This window comes from Coenobita brevimanus, chromosome 8, assembly GCF_032717465.1.
Source record: "Coenobita brevimanus isolate Jiangsu-jjx chromosome 8, ASM3271746v2, whole genome shotgun sequence".
NCBI lineage: Eukaryota > Metazoa > Arthropoda > Malacostraca > Decapoda > Coenobitidae > Coenobita > Coenobita brevimanus.
The window spans coordinates 1028808-1042421 of NC_136961.1; positions in this window are offsets into that span (position 1 = coordinate 1028808).

Genomic DNA, 13614 nt, shown 5'->3' on the forward strand with positions numbered 1-13614 from the left:
CTGTTATGTAATTCAGGTGTAATTAAGTAATGCAGTTTAATATAATCCGGTTGCCTTTGTTGGTATAGGTAAGTACCAATTTTATTAATTTTGTGGCTTGTTGTCTCATTACAAGGCAGATACACAGGAAAGTAGGTTTAGTGGTAGATAGTATGACTGGTTGGTAAGTAGACAGGATGGCAGGCAGGATGATACGTATGTAGGTGGACAGACAGACAGCTAAGTGGGTAGGTAGGCTGATGAGTAAGTAGGAAAGTAAACTCGAATAAGATTAGAGTCATTCGAGTAGTGAAGACAGATGAAGGAAGAGATGAATAATTATGCAAATCTTACTGATGGATGGATGCAAGGATGGATGGATGGGTCTGGATGACTGAACGAGTGATTAGGTAGGAATAAATTGATGATGATTGGTGGTCAGATGAATACTTGATGGACGTACTGGATGAACTGATGGGTGAGTGAGTTAATGTGATAACTCGTACACATACAGTAGACAGGGTGGGTGTATGTAGGATTGGCCAGGGCTTGCATAGGTGAAATGCTAGTAACGAGTAAGAATGGTTTAATATGAGTCTGGTATGAGTAAAACGAGAGTAATTATGCGTAAAGAGTGAATGTGGGATGAATGTTAGGAATTAAATGTGGGTAAAGTGTGAGTAATGTGTGGGTAACAGCTGTGGTGTGGGTAAGGGTTATGGTGTGGGTAACAGGTGTAGTGTTGGTAAGGGTTATGGTGTAGGTAAGGTGTGAGTAAGAAATAAGGTGTGGGTAACAGGTGTGGTGTGGGTAAGGGTTATGGTGTAGGTAACAGGTGTGGTGCGGGTAAGGTGTGGGTAACAGGTGTGGTGTGGGTAAGGGTTATGGTGTAGGTAACAGGTGTGGTGTAGGTAAGATGTGAGTAAGAAGTAAGATGTGGGTAACAGGTGTGGTGTGGGTAAGGGTTATGGTGTAGGTCAGGTGTGAGAAGGGATGTGCTGTATTGTTTTGCATGTACAAGGTGCACACTTGGGTAGGGTCGGTAGATGCGTGGTTAGGCTAAGTGGGCAGGTGGGTAGAGGTGGTAGGATGGATGGATGTCGTGATGTTAATAAATGAGTAGACTGTATAGGTAGGTGGGTAGTGCGAATGAGTAAATGAGTTGTTAAAGGATAAGTAGGTAAATATACTAGCAGATAGGTAAAGTATATGGAAAATGAGTAGTACGGGGGAATGAGTGATAAGTAGCTAAGTAAGTAGGTAGGTAAGCAGGCAGGTGGGTAGGTGAGTAGCTAGGTAAGTAGGATGGTAGGTAACTAAATACAGTACACAGGTAATCCACTAGTTAGGCAAACAGGAAGGTAGAGTTAAAGGATGTTGTAAATTAACCGGTAAATATAGGGAAAAGAGAGAAGATGAAGTATGACTGGCCTGAGTCAGGTGAATAACGCAGAAGTGGATGTATGTGTTGGACAGGGAAATATATGAGAAGGGTGAATGTAGGGGATAATCCGATGAGTAAAGCGGGAGATGAGTATGTGGAGGGCAATGGGGGGGAGAGGGGCATATGGGAAAGGGGAGAGACTGTGGGAACAAATGAAGGTGTCTGCTAATCGTCACTTTCTCACGTAACTGTTCCAACTATCCCACGTCTTGTCCAGTCGTGAGGGTGAGCGTGAGAGATAAATGGGTGAGGTAACAAGAGAAGAACTGAAGGTAATGCAGAGAGGGATGTGGGAGATGGAAAGTGGAGGTAAGAGCCCGGAGACAAGGGGTAAAGGTGGGAGGTAGAGGGTGGAAAGTGAAGGCAACAAACAGTGAATGGAGGGAAGTTGCAGAAAGTAAATGGTGGACAGCAGGAGTGACAAATATAGGGTGGAAGTAAGAAACTGTGGGTAGGAAGGGGGAGGGGGACTGTTTCCAGTGGGATTAAAAAAACTGGATGAAAAATGGGAATGCAAGGCAGCAGGTGGACTGACTGACTGCCAGATTTCAGTAACCAATCTTCTTGTAACGAAAGTTGGTTCAGTGTTCGATTTTTTTACAGGTCTATTTTACTGAGAAATTCTTTGTTTCATTTACCTGTAAATGTTCGTCAGTAATTCTTAAACCATCATCGCTGGTGCCGAGAACTGTTTTACGTATTTGTCAATATCCATAATATCAAGGCCTTTCAAACTTGTGTTCAGGATTATATCCATTCGTACGCTCCTCTTTGATAATTCAATCAAAATCTGTTCGAAATGTTCCCTCCGTGGTTTTAATCGTTGGTCTAATTTCCGCATGCTTAAAACTTAAATCGCAAAGGTGAAGGCAAGACCCCAGGTTTTGTGGCAATTTCTGTAACGAAAGTATGGTTACTAGGCAATTTCTATACCTACACTTAGTAATTTGCAACAGAGGTTGATAAAGGCTAATAACCAGAAAATTGTCAGTCTGAGTTATGGGTTTCCTTCCCTTTCGCAATTAAAGTATTGAGCGTACAGCCGTAAGTTTGGTTTCTGTACCAATGAATGTAAGGTGAGAGGAGGGTGGCGTAGGGTGTGAGTGGTGGGTAGTTGTGGAGAGAATGGAAGGTGCAGATTAAGTGCCAAGTGTAGCGCACGAGGAAGGTGGGTATTGGGTGAGAGAGGGGAAGTTAAGTGATGTGGATGTTGGATGGAGGATGTGAGGAAGAGTGTAAGATGGCGGGGTTACGGCGGGGTGTGGGTGTAAGAGTGTGGATGTGGATGCAAGGTGCGAATAAGGGTGGTTGGGATGTTGTTTCGTGGAAATCGTCCGTTATTGCGGAAAAACAAATGAACGACGTACCTACACGTGGAAGAGACGGACGTCCTTCAACATCAGTGTGGAAAATTTCCACGCTACCCATTTATGCTGATTTTGTGCAATAAAGGAGATTTTGGCATGGTTCGGAGGCATTAACATGTATTATTCTGTATATCTATCATAGATAAGTCGTTGAAAATGTATCGTTTGTGTATAATACACTCAGGTAAAACAAGGAAGAATACGTCGTGGACCAGTCTACCTGCACCCGGCCGGAAGTATTGTTGCAACTTTATTATTTAGCTCACAAGGCAAATGCCAGACACTTGCAGTCACATTTACTTAAAAGTGTTCAGGAAGCAGAAGCAATTCTCGCAGTAAATCGAGTGTAAATGAACTGCCAACGAGTCTGGCATAGTATGATGGTCAGCATGACTTCACGCATTAGATGATAAACTGATGTAATCTATTTGTGGTTAGTTACCTGTATATACATACTTTTATCGCGCAGGGATAGACAAATGAATGTAATAGTTATATGGATAGTTTCTCTCTATTATTTGACAGGTGAGGATGAATTTATTAGTCTTTTATTTCGATACTTTCAGCAAGTACTGAAAATTTATTTTTGTACATTAACCATTTAACTTGCGTTCACATCAATCTGGATAGGTTTTAATTCATTACTCATACGTATTCTTGCTATACCCATATCTAATATATATCACTTTAGTTGTACTAACATGACGTTTTCTATCATCCTGCCCGCTAAACGAGAACGTGTGGAAAAATGACGTCAGAACCAGTGTTGATTTAAGGCAAAGCTGAAGGGTAGTGATCTTAGTGGAACTGAGGCATGGGGAAGGTGCAGGTGTGAGCAAGGTTCTGGGAGGGTGTGGTTGAGGGTGTGGGGTGCTGGATGTGAAGAGGACTAAGAGGAAGGGTGTATGGGTGTAAGGTTGGGTTGTGTGGGTGGAATGTGTTGGAGGGTGTGAGGAGAGGTGTGGGTGTGAAAAGGTGGAAGGGTGTAAGTGTGAGACAGACTGTAGGATGGAGGGTGAGGGTCAGTAGGGTGTGGGTGTAGGAGTATGGGGTGGTGTGGGAGTGGGAGGGTACCAGAGATCAACTTGCCATTGTCTTCAGGTAATGCGAGGCGTGCTCCGTCAGGCACAATGAAGAAGAAGGGTGGGAGGAGGAGGGATGGGGACGTGGGGAAAGATGGGAGGTAGGAGAGGGGATAGGTGGGGGTAGAGGAATAGAGGAGGTAGAAGGGGGTAAGGGAGGAAAAATAGGGGGTGGTAAAAAGATGAGATTTAAGAAGGGGTAGGGGTGAGGGGGTGGTAGGAGGGGGTGATATGGGATGTTGGGGGGAAATAGGGGAGGGAATTATATAGGAGGGGAAGTAGGATGGGGATAGGTGTAAGGGCAAGGACCGCAGACGTGTAGTGCGCGTTGGTGGTGATGGAGGAGGGGGAGGCAGCGGGTAAGGCAAACGGGTGGGGGTGGAGAGGATGTAGAAGGAGGGTAGGAGCTGGGTAGGGTCCATCCATCCACCTGCCGTTCCTTTCCGCATCTAAGACATTAACTCCATTCCTTACTTCCTTCACTTTAAACTCTCTCCTCCTTCCTTCCTCCCTTCCTTCTCATCTCATACACTCCCTTTCTTCCTTTCCTACTTCAGTGAAGACAGTCACTTCCTTCCCTCCCTTCCGTCCCTCTCTGCTTCCTTTCCATCAGTACACACACACTCAGTAGGTACCTTTCCTCACCTCAAACATTCCCTTCCTTCCTTCCTTCCTTCCTTCTTTCCTTCCCTGTCTCCCTTCTTTCCTTTCCTTTCTCTCCTTCCATTCCCCCGTTCCTTCTGCTCCTTCCTGCCCGGCGTGTCAGCATTCACCAGGCAAATTGCATTCCACTCAGACACCTCGCAGGACAATGCTGGTGGGGAGATGAAGACAGGAACGAATGGAAACCCGGATGAAGGAACAGCGAAGGAAGGAAGGAAGCAAGCAAGGAAGATGCATTGGTTATGAAGGAAGAAGCAGTTTGTTAAAGTATATTAGAAAGATGACGGCATTGCTTTTCCATTTATCCTTCTCGTTTGCCTTTCCCAATTCTTGCGTTTATGCAACAGGTCAACTCTGGAACCGTCTCCCTCTGTCTGTATTTCCTACTGCCTATTATCTCCAGTCTTTCAAACGCAGTGTGTTCAGGCATCTCGAAACGAACGGACCTTGAATTTGGCTCTGTTATTTTGGTTTTGTTATTTTCTTGGAGGGAACATTCTGCGGGCTCCTGGCCTTTGGTTCCTTCTTCCTTAAAAAAAAAAAATCCCACTTATTTTAATTCGCCACTCTTCACCCTCCCATCTAGTTCTCGTCCTTCTTCCACGTTATTTTATATTACACTTCCATCAATTATTTTCTGTCCCAACCACCTTTTGCCTCACTTTCCCCACCCTTCCATCTACCTTTCCCTGGTACTGTGTCCTCCTTCCTCACACCTCCCATATTACCCTCCACCTTACCTTTCAATTACTATTCTCTCTTGTTATCATTTGCCTTATTACTTTTCCATTCTTGTTCCTTGATATTCTTTTGATTCTTTTTCCCACCCCACATGTGGAGAGGATGGGGGATGATAGTTGGGTGAGGAAGGTGAGAAGTGTTAATACTGGGGGTGGGGTTATGAGGGGTAGACCGAGAAAGACATGGGACGTCATTAAGTGTGACCTTAGGGTTAAGGGACTGAACAGGGAGGCGGCAATGGATCGTGCAGCGTGGAGAGTCGCCATTAGGTGACCAAGGCCGACACATGCAAGCATGTTGGACCCTTTAAAAACGAAAACGGAACCTTAACACTCTGTACCGTTGCTTTCTCTCTCTCTCTCTCTCTCTCTCTCTCTCTCTCTCTCTCTCTCTCTCTCTCTCTCTCTCTCTCACACACACACACACACACACACACACACATACACACATACACACACTTCTTTGTTACCCTTCCCTGCCACCCTACCAAATCAGCCCAGTCTCCCCTGGCGGCTCACTCTGCCACGAGCCCACAGGATCACAGGGTCATGTCCACTCATAACTCATCCTGTGGTGGAATATGGGAGGGAGGGAAGGAGGGAGGTATAGGAGGGAGATGTGTGAGGAGAGGGAAAGGAGAGATAATGGAAGGGATGCTGGGAGGAAAGGTGGGAAGAACAAGGAAGATGGGAAAGGGAGAGGGCAGGGAGGGAATGAAAGAGGTTTGGGAGGAATGGGGATAGGGGAGAGAGGGAGGGAAAGATGAACTGGCGGGAGAAAAGGAGGCAGGTATGGAAGGGAGGGGGAGATGGAGGCGAGAGAGGAAAGGTAAGAGGAATGGAGGAGAGTGGGTATGAATGAAGATGCTTATGGTAGGAATGGGGAAAGAGATGGGAAGGAGGAAATGAAAAAGGTATGGGAGGGAAGGAAAGACGTGGGATGGGGTAGGGAGGGAGGTTAACAAGGAGAGTGAAAATGATAAGGATGGGAGAGGAGAAACAGAGGAGTGGAGTTGGATGTGAATGAAGAGGGTAAGAAGAAAAAGGAGGGGAGGTAGGAAATGATGAGAGAGAGAGAGAGAGAGAGAGAGAGAGAGAGAGAGAGAGACGAGGGGAAGGGGTAAAGGAGGAGAACAGTGTAAGTTGATAAGGGAAACTGATCCTTATCTCTCAAGTGGAGTAGAGGATGACGCCAGATGCCTCATTCCCACCCAGCATCCTTACCCTCACACATCACTATTCATCCATCCACCCATCCCCTCCCCCCTACTCACCCAACCCCTCTCACGCTCCCATTTAGCCATCCTCTCTTGACCCTCCTTCCTTTCCCCTTCCCACCGTCCCCTTTGAGCTAGCCCTCTTCACCCCCTTACCTCCCCCTTCATCCCCATTCCCCTTTAGCCATCCCCTTCCCTCTCCCGTCACCCTTTCCCTCTCTCAGGCGTGTTCGTGTCCAAGGATCACGCTCAACTGCCGCCTTTAATACTGATGGTACATACGTCTATCTTCACTCATACAGCTGCCAAATATTTCACAATCAAACTTGAGTGAATACTAGTGTAAAATATTGGAAAAACGAAACCATCTGACATATATGAGTTGTTATGGAGACTTCTTTATCCTAGAAACCTGTTAGTCTATAAATTTTACCCCCAAATAAAACATCTTCAACAGCTGCAACAGGCATCACGCCCACCCTTACCACCTTTCACTACTTTCATCTTCCTTCACTGTGGACTTTTCTTTTTGACTCGACATTTACCCCACTTTATTTCCAAGCTCTTCCTTCCATTCCTGTCCCTACTCTTAGCTACGTCTTTAAGATTAATAAATAAAGCTGCCACATCCCAGCACCTTCCCCAGAACACAAAGATGTTAGTTATGGCCAGGCAGGTAACTTCAGTGCCTTGGGATAAGCTCTATACGGCAAAAATGCCAAAACGACAAATTCAGAGTTAACAGCCGAGAATTATTCGCTAACCTAATGACGCGTTACTTTTCTTGGTATGACAAAATTATACTAATCACTTTTTTTTTTTTTTTTAAGGATACACACATGTGCATATAAGAACATACGAAAAGAATATAACTGCAGCAGACCAGTTGCTTCATAGTGGGTACCAGTTGTCAAAGAATCTGACTAGGTTACGAGGATATGACAAGGATAGCACAAACATTTATGGTGAGTGAGAGAGAGAGAGAGAGAGAGAGAGAGAGAGAGAGAGAGAGAGAGAGAGAGAGAGAGAGAGAAATATTTGAAACAGGAATAGACTGAAAAACTGAAGCTGGAAGATAAAGGGGAAGAATAAAGGATGAACAGGGCAAATACTGAAGCAGGGATAGAAGCAGGAGAGATGAAGGGGGGGAATGGAGGAACGAATATGGGTAAAGGTAAGATGGAGGGGGGAACAGGAGGGAGGAGGGAGGAGGACGGAAGAGAAGGAGAATGATGGAGAATGGGAGACGTGGGAAGAGAGAGGAGATAAGGGAAAATTGGAAGGAAACTAGGAAAAGACGGGAGGGAAGGGGAAGAGGGAGGGAGACAAGAAGGAGTGACAACCGTACCTCTCCCCCATCCCTACCTCTTCCCCGTCCCTGCCTCCCCCATCCCCGCCTCACCCCATCCCTTCTGCCTCATCACTCTTCAATCTCGCATCTCCTGCCTAACTCACGGTTGCCTAGGCGACTAAGAAGGTATGAGGAGTCTACCAAATTGGTATGGTTTGATGCCTGCCTTCTTAACATCCTCTGCCTCTCTCCTCTCTCTTCCTACCTTCCTCTGTGTCTTTCAAGTCTTTCTCCTTCCTCTCTACCCACCTCTTGTACCTCTTACCCACCCTCTATTATCCTCTTCCTGCCTCTTTCCTCTCTACCCAAACCGTTCCTCTCCTCCACTTTTCTGCCTACCTTCTTGCTTCCTTTTCTGCCTCCTGCTTCCTTCCACCCTATTCCAAGTCTCTGCCTACCTCCTGCCTTTCTCCTGACTACCTTCTTCCATTCCTCTGTAGGACAGTGGTCCTACCTCTCAGCCTACATTCCTGCATTTCTTCTGCCTCTCCCATGCCTCTGCCTATCTTCTTAGTATCATTTTCCTCACTCCTGCCTCTCTAACTATCTCATTCTTTCCTCTGCCTCTCTTCCTACCTTCTCTCTTTCCCTGCCTCCTCTCTGCCTACCTCCAGCCTCTCAAATCTGATTTACTCGCTATCTACACCCTCACCCTGCCTATCATGTTGTCTGTCCTCCCACGTTTCTCCTACCTGCCTAACCATCTACCTATCCCTGCCAAACCATCTCTCTATTAATGCCTCAACATTTACCCATCCTTGTCTCATCATATGCCTATCCCTGCCTCACCATCTATCAATCAATGCTTCAGCATCTGTCGAACCCTGTCTCACCATCTGTCTATCCCTTCCTCACCATCTACCTATCCCTTCCTCACCATCTACCTATCCCTTCCTCACCATCTACCTATCCCTTCCTCACCATCTACCTATCCCTTCCTCACCATCTACCTATCCCTTCCTCACCATCTACCTATCCCTTCCTCACCATCTACCTATCCCTTCCTCACCATCTGCCTATCCCTTCCTCACCATCTACCTATCCCTTCCTCACCATCTACCTATCCCTTCCTCACCATCTACCTATCCCTTCCTCACCATCTACCTATCCCTTCCTCACCATCTACCTATCCCTTCCTCACCATCTACCTATCCCTTCCCCACCATCTGCCTATCCCTTCCTCACCATCTACCTATCCCTTCCTCACCATCTACCTATCCCTTCCTCACCATCTACCTATCCCTTCCTCACCATCTGCCTATCCCTTCCTCACCATCTACCTATCCCTTCCTCACCATCTACCTATCCTTGCCTCACCATCTGCCTATCCCTTCCTCACCATCTACCTATCCCTTCCTCACCATCTACCTATCCCTTCCTCACCATCTGCCTATCCCTTCCTCACCATCTACCTATCCCTTCCTCACCATCTACCTATCCTTGCCTCACCATCTGCCTAGCCTCACCATCTACCTACCCGTCTCCCCACCCGCCTATCCCTGCCACATAAGAGCACCACGACGCAACACTATAATTTTCCCTTCATAACAGCTTGGTGTATCCTGATTATACCTCAGATTAACACACTCCTCATGGATTAGCCAGGATTAAAACATACACGACCCGAGGATTACATATTAAGGGATTAGGCTCAGAGGTGTCAATAGGGATTAGGTCAGTAGGGATTTGGTGTTTAGTCTGGATGGATTTCGCTGTCATTCCCTCATCCTTCCTTCTTTATACTTTCTCAGCCCTTCTCCCTTCTCCATACACATTTTCCTCTCTCTCTCTCTCTCTCTCTCTCTCTCTTACCTATCCACTCATATTTGGCTTTCCTCCCTCCTACTTTCCCAACTTAACTTTCCTTCCCCTCCTCCCCTACTTATCTAACATCCTCCTCTTCCTTTCTTACCCACCCACCTAACTCTACCTTCCTTCCCCTCCTTACCTACAACCCACATCATTTTCCTCCCCCTTCACTCCTCCTCCAACTCTCTTTTCTCCCTCTCCTTCCCTGCCTACCCACCAAACTTTCCCCTCCATCCTCCCCTACTTACTCCCCCAACACCCCTCCCCCCCACCCTGTCCTCTCTATACCCTGTGTACCTACAATATATATATAGAGTCAATTAGTGGCTATACAAGGTGACAACACCAGCAACACCAACAATAACACCATAAACCTCTTATGTGGGCTGATGCTGATTTACACATTATGTTGTACTGTAGGATGTGCCACACGTGTCGGCTGCTCCTTACCAATGACCCCTGGCAATTGTATTGTTTATAAAAGACCCAACATGCTTCCATACGTCGCCCTTGGTCACCTAATGGCAGCATTCCACGCTGCTCGATCTCTGGCACCCTCCCTATTCAGTCCCTTAGATATTCAATCCATCATTTTATTCCAGCCTGATCTACACACAACATTACGCCAGTCAGGGTAAGTTCTTGTAGGCGGTAACGAAGGCTACATTTAACTCTTCAAGTTCATAAAGTTTCTCCCACGCGAAATAAAATCGTTTAGAGACACCAAGAATAAAATATAAATACGTCCAATGGTTCAAGGACTTAATGAAGGCTGTGTCTAACCCTTCCTGTCCGAGATGTCTCTCCTAAATAAAATATATAAATAAATAAATAAAAGCATGTCTGGTGGTAGCAAGTTAGGTGGAAAATACATAAAAGAATCCCATGGTATACAGAATCACATCGTACATAAAAGAATCCCATGGTATACAGAATCACATCGTACATAAAAGAATCCCATGGTATACAGAATCACATCGTACATAAAAGAATCCCATGGTATACAGAATCACATCGTACATAAAAGAATCCCATGGTATACAGAATCACATCATACATAAAAGAATCCCATGGTGTACAGAATCATATCGTACACAAAAAGAATCCCATGGTATACAGAATCACATCGTACATAAAAGAATCCCATGGTATACAGAATCACATCGTACATAAAAGAATCCCATGGTATACAGAATCACATCGTACATAAAAGAATCCCATGGTATACAGAAGAATCACATACATAAAAGAATCCCATGGTATACAGAATCACATCGTACATAAAAGAATCCCATGGTATACAGAATCACATCGTGCATAAAAGAATCCCATGGTATACAGAATCACATCGTACATAAAAGAATCCCATGGTATATAGAATCACATACATAAAAGAATCCCATGGTATACAGAAGACTCACATCGTACATAAAAGAACCCCATGGTATACAGAATCACATCGTACATAAAAGAATCCCATGGTATACAGAATCACATCGTACATAAAAGAATCCCATGGTATACAGAATCACATCGTACATAAAAGAATCCCATGGTATACAGAATCACATCGTACATAAAAGAATCCCATGGTATACAGAATCACATCGTACATACAAGAATCCCATGGTATACAGAATCACATCGTACATAAAAGAATCCCATGGTATACAGAATCACATCGTACATAAAAGAATCCCATGGTATACAGAATCACATCGTACATAAAAGAATCCCATGGTATACAGAATCACATCGTCTATCTATCTATCTATCTATAGCCCGACGCCCTAATCCCGCAAAGGGTGGCCGCAGACAAAACGCCTCCAAGTCACTCTGTCACCCACCATTTGACTACCCTCCCCCCAACCCCCCCCTCCCTCATATACCTCTCAACTCCATCCCTCCACCTCATCCTCGGTCTACCCCTCCCTCTCCCTCCCTCCACCTCATCTACATACACCCTCTTAGTCAGTCTTTCATTCTCCATTCTCTCCACATGTCCAAACCACCTCAGTGTATTTCTCCTAATCTTTTCAACCACATCCACATCTACCCCACAACGTTCCTTCACTTCTTCATTCGTCAACCTGTCCCTCCACGTCACTCCACATGCTCAAGTAACTCATTTCCACTGCTCTCACTCTTGACTTGTTCCCCTCTTGCAAGGTCCACGCCTCGCTTCCATACGTCAGGGTAGGGATCACAATACCATCATGCAGTGACTTCTTAACTTCCATACTCACCTCCCTATTTCTCATCACTGCTTTCAGTGTACCAACAACCTTTCTTCCCTGCTGTACCCTTTCACGTACTTCATCCCCCAAAGTTCCATCCTTATTCATCACACTACCCAAGTACTTGAATGCACTCACATTCTCCATATCCTCACCATCCAACCTCACTGCACACTCTGTGACTTCATTTCTCTCAAACACCATAACTTTACTTTTGTTTACATTAACTTTCAGCTTCCTTCTCCTACACACTGTCCCAAATTCATTCACCAAACCTTGCAACTCCCATTCATCTTCACTCAACAATACTGTATCATCAGCAAACAGCAACACCGGAAGCTTCCAAATCTCACCCTCATTCCTTAGGGCCAGCCCCACATCCACTGCCCTACCTTGCATCTCCTTTACAACCCCATCCATATATATATTAAACAGCCATGGAGACATCACACACCCCTGTTTCAGTCCCACATTGAGATCAAAGAACTCACTCAGCTCACCATCCACTCACACCGTAGCCCTAGCTCCCTCGTACATACTCTTCACAGCACTCAACAATTTCCCCTCCACTCCATATATTCTTAATACCTTCCACATACCTTGCCTATCTATTCTGTCATAAGCTTTCTCCAAGTCCATGAAGGCAGCATACACTTTCCTTCCCTGCCCTAGATACTTCTCCACTAAACACCTTAGAACAAATATCTGATCTACACACCCTTTTCCCTTCCTAAATCCCCCTTGTTCTTCTCCAACTAGCTCCTCTGTCATATGCCTAACCCTATCAATGAGTATTCTACCATATATTTTATCACATCGTACATAAAAGAATCCCATGGTATACAGAATCACATCGTACATAAAAGAATCCCATGGTATACAGAAGAATCACATCGTACATAAAAGAATCCCATGGTATACAGAATCACATCGTACCTAAAAGAATCCCATGGTATACAGAATCACATCGTACATAAAAGAATCCCATGGTATACAGAATTACATCGTACATAAAAGAATCCCATGGTATACAGAAGAATCACATACATAAAAGAATCCCATGGTATACAGAATCACATCGTACATAAAAGAATCTCACGGTGTCTCTGGCTGGCATCCGTGGCCTTTCAGATATAAAATAGTTCAGGTGATACGCCAAATGACACCGAGTCTTCTAATTAGGAATATTTTTTGTTCGCTTTCTAGCAACCTTGACCGGAAAAATGAGACGCGTTTTATTTGGAGTTTTTTGGGATGGCGTTAATTAATAAGCGATCAAGAGAAAGGTGAATGTAGCTCTCTCTCTCTCTCTCTTGCTCACCACCTCACATTCCAGCCTCATTTCCTATTCCATCATTTCATAATACCGCTCCCCTCTCATCCCTGTTCATCTCACCACAAAGTTAAATCCATCTGTCCTCCCCTTCATCTCACACTCTCGCCCCTCCTTCCACATTTTCACTCTATTTCACTCTTGCCCTCGCTTGATATCCGTTTTCCCTCACCCTTTCGCTCACCCCTTATCCCTCACTCTCTCCCGTCACTCTTTCGCTCACCCTCATCCTCAGTTCTCATCCTCACCCTCACACAGACTCATTCACATCCTCATCCTTACCCCTGTTTTCTTTATGATCTCACCTTTCACTCGGGTTCTAATTCTAACCCCCACTTCCTTTCCTCCTCACTTTACTCTCATCTTTCTCACTCCACCATCATTTTTCACCT